Below are 13,283 nucleotides of genomic sequence, written 5' to 3'. Positions count from 1 at the left end.
TATGGGCTATCTTGTTTAATCAGCACTGACTGCCAGGGCAGTGGCAACACGGGGTGGCCGAGCTCAGCACCTCAAGGCAGGAGTACCTTGTCATGCATGAGCTGAAACGGAGAGCTCTCTGCTGTCCCACAGGTCACTCTTCCCTCAAACCCTGTTCTGGGTAAAGAAGTAGGCACTCAGCAGGTTTTATCTGAAGGCTGCAGTGTAGACAGGGCTATATTGCACCAGCTGGGTCACCTTGCTGTTGGTTGGGATTGGAGATACTGTCATGCAAAGAGATACTCTCTTGCAGGGTGGCTGGTGGTAGTGGCCAAGGCTACCGACAAGATCTTCCTGCTCTGGAAGCAAAAGGATGGGGTGGTGTCTTCGCACATTTGCTAGCGCTGGACACTGGTCTACAGAGGGTTGTCTGGAACAATTTTGTCTCTTTTTAAAAGTCTATAAGCTAGTAATACACATGCATCACCCTAATTTTAATCAGGTGATTAAAATCCAGTTGTCACCAAGAAATCCCTAAAAGATAGTCTTACTGATGCACTAGAAGAAAATTTTCATGTTTTAATAAATCACAGTTACTTGGCAGTTCTGGAGCTCAATAGATGTGTATTTTCACCTGAGAATAACTTTTTAGGAGTTGAATCCCAGCTTCCTTCCCAGCAGACACACTTTTCTTCAGTGTTTTCTAAATGTATGCTTTCCATCGTCTTTCACACTAATTGTTCAGTGAAGTCTGGGTCTGCTACTGTGCATAATGGTGAGAGCTCCAGTCTGCTGTAATAGTTTTTCTAAACATCAATGTATGCTTATGAATTTGTACGCTGCAGAGCTACTTTGGGAGTTTGAGCATCTTTGGACTTAGATTGTGAAGTAAATATGTATACGCATATTTGAATAGAGCCTTGTGATCACATGGGAGATTTCAAATCCAAACGACAGCTGGGAGCCCAGCTCCCAAATATAATTTAATGCAATCTGAATCCTTTATGGTCGTGCAGACCTTTGGAGAATCTCCTGACATTTCATGGAAATACCCATTTTGTTCCAACCCTAGGGTTTCAGTCTGTCAAATTCATATTCTAGTATTTTCTGCAGAAAGGAGGCAATGCATTTCACTTCCAGTTTCTGTGCAGCTTTGCTAGTTGTTACATTTACTCAGATGAATGCTAAAAACAGGTAGTCACACATGCCCCTTTCAATATTGTAGACTAAAATAAAGCCAGACAAGTGTGTGAGAGAGATCTGTCACAGGAGGGAAATACAACTTTCTTTTCTTAACATTTTTTTGCTGCTTTTCCACTCATTGTTACACTCTTTTCCTCCATCCTATTTTTGAGAAACATGTATAGTAGGGTTTTTGCTCCCTTTTTGCTGGCTTTTTGAACTTGTAGCTACAAGACAGCATCTCTGTTTTTTATTCTCTCCTGTACTATCTCTCAGTGCAACCAGCAGACTGACAGTACCTTGTTTTGGAAAGCGTCTCATTTCCCAGGGTTTGACCAGCTTTGCAGGCTGTCACTCCAGTGCTGTTTCTGTTTTCTTCAGTGTCAGAAGCTGAGGGGGCTTTTTTTCCTCTTTCTCTACCCCTTTTTTTTAAATTCCCAACTAGTACTGTTTGAGAGGGCTTGAACGTTAAATAAGCTCTTGCTGTTACAGCTTTGCTAATTCTAAGGGCTAGACCATCGAAAAGAGAAGAAATCTTAAAAACTATCGAGTAATAAAAAAACCCTTACATATTGACAAAGATAAATGCTGTTATGAACTTGGAGAAATGGGAGTTGTGTTAATGGGAATGAAGTATTTTCATCTTGGAAGTTGGTTAGTGTCAGTCCTTGTACTTTCCTGCAATGGATGTGAGCTTTGACATTAAACAGGCAACTTGCTCCTGACTGCATGTGACTGGCCCTTGTGCCTCTACAATCGAAAGCTTACAGAAAAAAATTGAAAGGATTAAATAGGCTGTAAGAATGATTTCTTGCTTGTGTAACCATGAAGGATCCCATGAACACAAGCTGCTTAGTTTATCAAAAAAAGGTTAAGCAGCTACTGGTCGAAAATTTTTAGGCACCTATGCAGGATGACAGTATCTGATATTAGAAGTGTTGTTAATTTCTCGTGCTTACCCTTGTCTGTTCAAAGCCATGTATAAATATTTTTAAGGGTATACTTTGCATTTGAATAAGTCTTTTCATACAAGAATTATTTTCATTTAAAATAGCCTCCTTAACTAAACCCAAGTTTCTGCGGAACTTTTGTTCTGAAATAGTCTGTGCTTTTGATGAAAAACTGAAAACTACGTTTGGTTTTAGAACACATTCCAGTAGATAAAACCTGTGAATTTTTAATTAGTTTTGTAACATGGTTTTTTGGGCATTTGTCATGTAACACACTAGCTCCTGACCAGCTTGGATATTACCACCATGCAAAGTCCCTAATTAATGGAATCTGGAGTATTATTTGTAGACAGCTGTAGTAGCTGAGTTTGAAGTGTAGTGGTTAATTTGAGAATGGGATTAGCAGGTATCATGTGACATGTAGGAGGTTAACAAATTAACATTTGTACATATGGCTTTTGAGGTTTCTGCTTGTCCTTATGCCCATATAACACAACGGGGCTTTTCACACTCAGTTGCTGTAATTATCTTCATCTTCCACTAGACCTTCGATGTATTCTTTTCCATTTTTAAAAAAAATTAAAACACATGTATTCTTACGCTCACTGTGATTCAAGTATTGCTCACCTGCATATTTCATTTTCTCCATTAAAAGAGCCCTCCAAGTTGCTTGGTTTTATCCTGCTATCACTCATATTTTTTTCTCTTTTATTTTTAACTGAAAATCATTAATGATTCATCATTTTTTGACACTAGCAACTCAACTCCGTATGGCGTTAATTTACTTTGCAACAATCTGTTCTCTCTGCATACAGCTGGAATAGAATCACAGAATCATTTAGGTTAGAAAAGACCTTTGAGATAATCAGGTCTAACCATCAACACAGTCCTGCCAAGTCTATCACTAAACCATGTCTCTAAGTGTCACATCTATGAATTTTTTAAACACCTCCAGGGATGGTGACTCAACCACCTCCTTGGGCAGCCTGTTCCAATGCTTGGCAACCCTTTCAATGAATTTTTCCTAATATCCAATCTAAACCTCCTCTGGCACAATTTGAGGCCATTTCCTCTTGTCCAATTGCTTGTTACTTGGGAGAAGAGACCGACACATACACACCCTCCTCCGCCTACAGCCTCCTCTCAGGGAGCTGTAGAGAGCAACAAGGTTCCCCCTGAGCCGCCTCCTCTCCAGGCTAAACCACCCCAGCTCCCTCAGCCGCTCCTCAGAAGACTTGTGCTCCAGACCCTTCACCAGCTTCACTGCCCATCTCTGGACATGCTCCAGCAGCCCTACATCCCTTTTGAAGTGAGGGGCCCAAAAGTGAACGCAAGATTCCAGGTGTGGCCTCACCCGTGCTGAGTACAGGGGGAAGATCACTGCCCTAGTCCTGCTGGCCACACTGTTTCTGTTACAAGCCAGGATGCTGTTGGCCTTCTCGGCCACCTGGGCACACTGCTGGCTCATGTTCAGCAGCTGTTAACCAGCACCCTCAGGTCCTTTTCCCCCAGGCAGTTTTCCAGCCACTCCAGCCTGCAGCGCTGCCTGGGGCTGGTGTGACCCAGGTGCAGGACCCAGCACTGAGCCTTGTTGAACCTCATACAAATGGCCTCAGCCCATCAGTCCAGCCTGTCCAGATCCCCCAGATCCCTCTGCAGAGCCTCCTGCCCTCAAGCATACCAACACTCCACCCCAACCTGGTGTCACCTGCAAATTTACTGAGGGTGTGTTTGATCCCCTTGTCCAGATCCTTGATAAAGATATTTAAACAGGCCCTGGGGAACACCACTTGTGACAGGCCACCAGCTGGATTTAACTCCATTCACCACCATTCTCTGGGCCCAGCCAGCCAGTGAAGACTTTGCCTGTCCAAGCCATGAGCAGCCAGTTTCTGCAGGATAATGCTGTGGGAGATGGTGTTAAAGGCTTCGCTGAAGTCCAGGTTGACAACATCCACAACCTTTCCCTCATCCACTCAGCAGGTCACCTTGTCATAGGAGAAGACCAGGTTCATCAAGCAGGCCTTGCCTTTCATAAACCCATGCTGGCTGGGCCTGATCCCCTGATTGTCCTGCACATGCCATGTGATGGTACTCAGGATGATCTGCTCCGTAACCTTCCCCGGCAGTGAGGTCAGGCTGACAGGCCTGTAGTTCCCTGAATCCTCCTTCTTGTAGACGGGTGTCACATTGTCTGAACTCCAGTCAACTGGGGCCTCCTGATTAATGAGGACTGTTGATAAATGATGGAGAGCGTTTTGGTGAGCTCCTCTGCCAGCTCCCTCAGTACGCTCAGGTGGTTTCCACCCAGCCCCATAGATTTCTGTGTGTCTAAGTGGAGCAGCAAGTCACTGACAGTTTCCTCCTGGACTGTTGGGACTTCGTTCTGCTCTTCATCCCTGTTTTCCAACTCAGGGGGCTGGGTACCCTGAGGGTAAATGTCCTTACTACTAAAGACTGAGGCAAAGAGAGCATTAAGTGCTTCGGCCTTTTCCTCAGCCTTTGTGGCAACGTTCTCCACTGCATCCTATAAAGGATGTACTTTATCCTTGACCCTCTTTTTGTTTCTAACATATTTGTAAAAAAAATTTTTGTTATCTTTTACAGCAGTAGCCAGCCGGAGTTCTAGCTGGGGTTTTGCCTCTCTAATCCTTGCCCTGCATAATATCACAGCTTCTTTACAGTCTTTCAGAGCTGCCTGCCCCTTCTTCCAAAGTCAGTAAACTCTCCTTTTTCTCCTGAGTCCCAGCCAAAGCTGTCTGTTCAGCCAGGCCGATATTCCTCCCCTCCAGCTCATCTTTCAGCACATGGGGACAGCCTGTTCCTGAGCCTTTAAGACTTCCTTCTGGAAGAATGTCCAGCCCTCATGGAGCCCTTGGCCCTTCAGGACTGCCCCTCGAGGGACTCTGTCAACCAGGCTCCTAAACAGGCCAAAGCCTGCCCTCCAGAAGTCCAAGGTGGCAGTTCTGCTGACCCCTCTCCTTACTTCTCTGAGAATTGAGAGCTCTACCATTTTGTGATCGCTGTGCCCAAGACTGCCTGTAGCCATCACATCACCCACCAATCCTTCTCTGTTCACAAACAGCAGGACCAGTGGGTCACCTTCCCTAGCTGGCTCCCTCACCAGCTGTGTCAGGAAGGTCTCTTACACACACTCCAGGAACCTCCGAGGCTGTTTCCTCTCCACTGTGTTCTATCTCCAGTGGCCATCCAGTAGGTTGAATTCTCTGGCATCACTTGCTAAGAGCATTAGTCTTCAAATCTTCAGCTGTTCTAATGGGGTAATATTCATTTAGGCTCTGTTTTTCATTAAATTCCTTCCTGAGCTTTTTATTTACTGGAAACCTAGCTTTCCACTGCTTCTGACTACTACACAGGAAGGTGCTGTCATTAATTTAAAATGAAATGTTTTGCTTTAGTTATTTGTTTGTCTTGAGAAATGCTAACGGGTCTTTTCAGTTCAAGTATCTCTATTCATTAACCCATGAATTGTTGGAAGGAAGTAAAATACTCTCACACTCAGTTTTATGATTCTATAGAACTACCTTTTTTGCAGTCAAAACTGGCTCCTGATGAATTTCTTGACCAGTGACATATAAAATACCTGCACCAGCATAACAGATGTTGATGAGATAGGGCAAGGGGAGGAATGTCTGTGCAGTTTTGTGTTTTGCCCTCGGACAGGAAATGCAGGGCAGCATGCCCTAATCCAGGTTATGCTGATATATCAAATTAAGTCCTGTGGAAACTACAAATACTGCCATTCACTCCAGCCTAGTCTATCCAGGCCAGGAGCAGAGCCTCAGAAATGACCTCACATTTCAGGGTGTATTTCCGTGCCCACGTATTAGCAACTCCTTTGCTTTTGAGCTTCTGTTCAGCTACTTGTCTTATGCTGTTAGAACTAGGTACCGTCTTCAGCCAACGTTATGCACTTCCTGGCATTGCCTTCCTGAAAGAAGTTATGGAATCTAATTTCAAGGGAGTAGTTTTGTCTTGCTCTGGCCTTTATTATAACTTGGGGATAATTTCAGAGTGTCTATTAGCTTGATGCATTATTTACTATGCCCTTTTTCCAGCATCCAGTTTTAGGTTCTGTAGCAGGAGTGAGGAATCCTGTCTGAATAGCAGAATGTTCAATGATCAATAATACAGTGCAGTGTTAACAAGCACGGATATTTTCCTAAAAGTTCCTAAATAAAAAGAAATAGTTACCACTCCTTGCCAGATCTATAAAATGTTTTCCCCGATGGAGACGCTACATAAGTCTTTGCAGTGCTCTTTACACCACACTTTTATTATCTAGTCTAATCATATGCGAGACTTCTAGCATCAGGAACACAAACACTACGTTGGCATGTATTACAGGTTCCAATAATTTTTTTCTCCAACTTCCAGTAATTCTGTTATTTGAAAGAAAACTTGACCGCTATCTCTTCTACTGGTCCTGCTCTGCTAAGTTGTTGAATGTTTTAAAGAGAATTTTATGAATTCTTACTTTATTTTTCATTAGTGCTGGTAGAAAAATCAAAGCTGTTTTCACTGGAAAACGTTAAAACTTCCACTTTGTTTTCTTTGCAAGCTAAGCAATGTATGTTAATTTCCTATTCAAATTGTATATTTTAAATATCTTTTCACACAAATATTTTAGTTCTACTCTTAAGCAAAACAGTTGAAGGAAATTCACATTCTTCCAAAGTGAAATTGATAATCTGAATTTAAACAGTACAGTTGGAATAGTTCTTCAAAATGTATCCTACTGCTTTTTTAAAAAGCTTGATCCCTTATACAGGTGTTAGCTGATTTTTTTATCAATATAAGCCCTCTGTTTGACCCTGGTCTTCTGTTGCTTATTAAGGAATAACACTACTAGCTACCCACAGGATTCATTCATTTAGGTAGCTTGGGTTCAGACAAGCGGAATGTGACTAGGCAGCTTTACATTATCCATATGGGCAGAAAAAAGCACAGGCCAGTACTTGAAATATTTTCTTGCTAGGAATAGAATTTTTTTTTTTCTTGAGATAGCAGGATTGTGGGGGGAAAAAAAATAATCTCCACTGTAATGACTTGTGGGAAAAGGACAGGGCAGGAAATGGGGAACGTTTAATCAGGACACTCTCTGAGTAACATCGGAAAGCTGCTAAAGTGTAGGCTGTATGCCTGCGCCTGCCTGGGTACATTTTAAAGGAAAAGGTGGGAATAAGGGAAAAGTTCATCTGGAATCCACAGGATTTCAACCTCTCTACTCTTTCTTGCTCTAAATTCATTTTAAACAAGTATATTTAAGCTTTGTATTGGTGCCAGCTAATGACAGCGTCTCAGGTGGTAGCCTGAAAACTAAATAAGGACTAAAGGATCAGGCTTCCAGAGTCTTGTCTTGTCTCATAATGTTCATGCTCTGGGAAGGAATTATGTAGCTTTAGAATAGCAGTATAATGTAATCAGTGTGTGTAAGTATGATATCAACATATTGGAGATGCAATATGCTTTATCCTTTTGTTGCATTAACTCTATATGGACCATTAAGACACTGGCAATTCATTGTCTCTTTTTTTTCAGATGATGATTGTTACATGGTTGAATTAACATGCTCAGGCTGAAAAAAAAACCCTCACTTATGGGTACAGGCAAGGAACTGATGGGCTAAAAAACCTGCTGAAAAGAACCTGTGCTTAGCTGCATTAGAAGAAGCATGGGCATTGGAAAAGGAGGAATTATTAGCCCTACCTTCTCAATGATGGTGAGGTCACCCCAGGATAACTGTGTCCTGTTCTGATGCTCATTGTTTCAGGATGGCCACTGAGAAACTGGAATGGATCCAGCAGAGAGCTGCCAGGATGAAAGCACCAAAGGAGAGAATGAGGGAGGGAGCTGGGCTGGTTTAGTTTGGCGAAGAGGAGGGTAAGGAGCATTCCCACAGCAGCCACAGCTGCTGATGGGGAGCTGAAGGACAGAGCTGAACAGCTGTGTAAGGTGGTGTAGCAGGAGGCAACAGCTGCCAATTAAAGCTTGGCAAGTTCAGACTTGGTACTAGGAAAAGCTTTCTACTAGGAATTTGGCGCAGTGTAGGAGGAACCTGTTACTCAGATGAAGTCTCCATCATTGCAGGTTTTCATTACCTGATAAGAAAAAGCCAGCTGATTTAGTTGGATGTTGGCAGTAGTCCCACTTAAAGCAGGGGGCTGGACTATGTAGTCACCAGAAGTCCCCACCAATTTACCTTTGTTCTGTGTCAGATGTTTGTTTCTGGTCAAACTCAATATAAGGAAATCTTCATTGCTACATATCTGAAGCTTTGAAAAGCTAATTAAAATTTTGATTGAAATGTTTAACTTATTCTCATTTGGTTCCTAATAACTGAGGTCTTGATCCTGCGTTTAAATTACAAACTTCATTCGTGATGTGGACCTCTGAAGGACCTCAAAATGGTGCATCTGAGAGACTGCAATTGTAGAATTGTAGCATGGGGGTCTGGAGTCTCCATCTGGTAGAGAAAACATTGACAGGGACTTTTCTTAAAAAACAAAAAACAAAAAAAAAAACAACCAAAAAACCCACCTGATTTTTTTTATATGTAGGTGCTGATTTCTAGGAACTTTTGTAGAAAGTTTTTCTTCTGAGAAAGCATCAGTTTAAGGTATTTAAGGAGGTAGTCTCAGTTTGGGGGAGGAAGATAGCTTTCTAAAGCAAGACCTAGAACTTGATTCCTGAATAGGTGGAATATGAAACAGAAGAATTTATGAAATCTCAATACGCCTTATGGGAGAGGAAAGAGGAAAGCATTTTTCTTCCAGATACAAAACTGAAGCATGTTCTAGACTTGGGGAAAATACAGTCAGTGACTATGGAATTTAATTTCCTACAGTGAGCTTTTTGTTGTATCTATGTATCAAGTTTTTACAGTGAAATAAGCCTGTTACGCATATTAATTAGGTGTAATTGCTTTAATTTTGGAAATGCAGTGATTCATTAAATGATAAACAAATTTAACTTGGACAGCTTATTAAGGATCCTAGGGAAATCTGATATACTTTTTCCTATTGCTTGCTTTCTTAGGGGAAATCAGGATCTTATTGCTACTGAATTTATTTTAAATATCTATTTAACACTTTAGTCAGGTCTTTACAACCCCTGTGATTTGATTCTTGAGAAAAAGGTAAATCACCCATGACTTTAAACACTTCTTTTTCAACCAGTCTGGGCATACTTCTGGATTTCAGTTTTTTCCAGTTTCTGGGACTTGGCACAATGTTTTGAGTTTTGGTTATATGAGTTTTGAAATCCTCTTTTCACATTAGTATGGTGTGTGCCGCCTTTTCCTTATTTTAAAACTGGTGTTTCATTATTTTCTGATTTCAAATGGATTCAGTAAATGACTTTTTTTCCTCATCATATATCTGAATCAAGTTGCTACTTTCATCTTTTCTTTATACTAGATGTAATCAGATTAAAGATACAGTCAGTTTTCCTCCTGCTCATAGGTGGCATGAATGAAGTCAACAGAGATGGCAGAACTGATTCAGACATTTTCTTTTTGTTAATAATTAGAAACTGAAAACCACTTCTGTCTGGCTTCTGAAAGCCTACCGCAATTTCTGTTTTCACAATTCCAGACTACTGCAGATTTGTATAGTAACACTGTCCTTTTACATAGGTGTTATAAGAGTTGAAAAATGTTTGTAAATTTTTTGAATCTGGTCTGCAAAGTGACTGTGGTGTCATGTGAGCTTTAGCCTTCTCTGTTTTTTGGCCGTGTCCCCGTGTGATCATGCTGAGCTGTTTTCTTCCTTGATATTTCTAAGTTACTGGAATTTCAAGCCAGCCAAAACAAGAGATGAATGAGACCCATGATTGTTTCATTGACTTTGAAGCACTCTGCATTTCCATTCCTCTTCATGGAAAAGGTCATTTTAATCAGTAGTGAATACTTCAGAGTTGATAGTACAAAATAATCTTAATAGGTTATTTGAATAGCAATTTGGTTCAGATGAAATTCCCTTAATTGAAAGAAATTGTATTTGCGGGAAACTGAAATATATACTGGAGACTTCCAAGAGGAGAGCCCTGTTTTCTAGTCTGACAATCAAAACTGATTGACAGTGCTAGGATTGCTTCTTCCAAAGGAAGAATGATTAAACACGTGACAGTACTCCTTAAACATGTATGAGTGTTGCAAAAGAGACGAGAATACAGTATTCAGATGATCAAAGGGACCAGAAGTAAATTTTAGTAAGCAAGATTCATACTTGACAGCATGACAATCTTCCTGGCATTCAAGATAGTGACTGAAACACAGGTGACAGCTCACCATGGGAGGCTATGGGAATGTCAATACCAAAGGTGTCAAAAGCAGAACCAGTGTCCGACAGGCACAACCAAGGTTTAAGACAGGCTATGATCCCTTTCTGAAGCAAGGGAGGAATTCGGTGTCCTACCCAAGGACCCTTCCAGCCCTATTTTCCATGCTTCCCCTTGTTCTTAGACTTCAAACTTGCTTGTATCAATGTCTGTGTGCAGAAAATGTAATTTAGTGAGAAGGCTAGAGTGAAGTTTCAGTTTATTTTCACACAATAACTTAGTTTCTAAATCAGCTTTTACAACCAGTCAGACTTTCAGATTCTCCTTATTGCTCAGGTCTTGCCTTCCAGTTTTGGGCTCCTAAATTGAACCTAAAATTTGTGATGTCTTCTGAGACAGTCCTCTTAAGTGAGATTCACCTCAATTTTAGCCAACTAAAAGCTAGATATCTAACCTAATACAGTGACCCAGGCATCTGTTACAGTGTATGGTGAGGGAAGAGACTCTCTTAGAGGACTTATCCTGTATCCAAAGTGTTACTTAAAAAGATGAGCATCACTTCTCAAGCAAAATAAACATTTCCTTGCATACACATACATGTGTTTCCTATGTATGAAGTTCAGAGAAAGTGTACTGAAGTCACACAAGAAGAATACCAGTCATATGCAGCCTGTGATGCTATTGACTGCTTCAGTATATGCCTCAACTTCTGATTACGTGAAATCTGTACATGTGCAGATTTGACTTTTTTGCATAATTGTCACATTTTCATTCCCTGTGAAATAAAACCAGAATCATCTGATTCTATATGGAATCTAATCACAGAAAGTTGCTTTCATAAGTATGAAACTGATGCTGAAAGATGCTTAGCTCCCCTACCAAAACAGACTTCTCTGAGACTAATGGAGCTTTCTAGGTCTTTGAGTTACATTCTGTTTCAGGTACTAACACCTATATCCCACCCTCAATAAGAAGGATCTGTCTCTATTAGAGCTATTTCCAAGGCAAGTCTTTGTTGCTGCGGCTGTCCAATGAGGAAAGCATATATTGCTCTGCAGCTGATAGGTGTGGCAGTAAATCCACCAGGGGCTGTCACAGAGGATCATAAAACACAGCTTCCGTAGAGCTCTATCAGTGGATCCTTACGAGCATAAACCACAGCCTCTGTAGAGCACTAAGACTGGACCCTTATGAGTAGTAGCTCACATGAGCTCTCCTTATGAGTTCAGCTCATATCTCAAGCTCTGATACCCTAAACGTTTTTTTCCAGAGTTGTTCTCCCTCTCTTACTGCAAAAAAAGGAATTATGTGAAAAGCACCCATCTCCTTCAGCACATGTTTGCATTTTTGAGAGGCATGCTGGAATTGCTCCTGTCCACTGTCCAGGCATGATTTCCACATTTGGACAGTCAAACATAAAAAAAAAACAAAAACTAAACCAAGAATTGCTCCATTCAGATGAATTTCATGTAGATCTCAAAGTCACAGAGGAATTTGACTTCTGTAGCGTTTCCAGATAGTACCAGCATCTCACACTCATATCTGTATTTCTTGTTCAGTCCAAATTCACAATGAATTCAAAGGGGATATAATTAATCAATTCTTTTCCTGGGAGAAAAAAGTATCACTAGTTAATAAGATTCAGTATATTAGAGTATTGCAGCAAAGCTCAGGGGATTTCTTTCTAACTAGAAATTAGCAACAGCAAAGAAGAACTTTAAGAAAAGCGGCTCATATAATGGAAGATAATAAATACACCTTAAAATCTATTGCCCTTGAACAGTCAGATCTGAAATGCAATAAGAAAGTGTTTCTGTGCAGAAAGGCATATATATATATATAAAATTCAATGCTGGACCATGAGAAATTATACTGGGGAAAAAATAATAGGACAGAGGGAAAACAGAATTGAATACATTTGTCTTCCTTAGCATCATTCCATATTTTATAAATAAAAAAGCACAGACCGCATACCTAAAAATCTGTCTGAAATAATCGACTGGCAGTGAATAAATGCTGTCTTCTCTGTTCTTCTCAAAAAAAATAATAATCTGATATTCACCTAGCATCTAGTAATAACTTCTAATTGGAAGTGAAACAGTTCTATAGTAGGTGTACTGCAATATTACCACAAGGTTTCATCCATTAAATTAATCCTCTTGTTCTCCATGTCTGCAGCAGGATCTCACTGCTACTGGTGAGCTTCTTTTGTAAATACCAATTTTCTCCTTGGCTCCCTAGGGTGCACCTCAGGCTCGTTTAGAAAATGGGTTTGAATTTCTGTCAGTGGCCAGGTTTTTCGATGGATGCTATTCTTCAGTATCTAAGCAGCTGTTTTTGTGTGCCTTGGGGAAGAACTAAGTACTTGTATACATACTTCTTGTAATGGTTCCTCCGATATAAAAGGCATGGCTGTATATGCTTCACTGAAGGAAGGTGGGCTACAAATAAATCTGACTCCAAAATCTCATTAATTGACTGGATCATATCTGCAGAATTTAAAGCTAGCTCTTTCTGTACTGGATTAGTTGTGGAGGGAGGCGGCTGGAGCAGTTCAGGAGAGAACTGGTGAGTGAGCTAGCAGTAAAGCAGTGCAGGCAGTTTGGGGCTAGTTCATAAATGTGCTCCTTGACCCTTTTTTCACGATACTTATCAGGATAGCTGTCCCCTATGGTTATGCCTATACAAAAAAAAAAAAAAAAGCCAAACCAATACTGTGTTCTGAAGCACAACCCACTCTTCAGCTGAACTGTTAGAATAGCCCTGGTATGATTTTAATCATGGATCAACTGGTCTTTCACCGAAAAGGTCCAGTGCATTGTTTTGGGAGGTCACTTAGTCTGGACACCATCCTTAATAGGCAGTCTATAT

Source organism: Falco cherrug, chromosome 4 (genome assembly GCF_023634085.1).
Source record: "Falco cherrug isolate bFalChe1 chromosome 4, bFalChe1.pri, whole genome shotgun sequence".
Lineage (NCBI taxonomy): Eukaryota > Metazoa > Chordata > Aves > Falconiformes > Falconidae > Falco > Falco cherrug.
The sequence above is the reverse complement of the archived record's forward strand: the minus strand, read 5'-3'. Positions refer to the sequence as shown.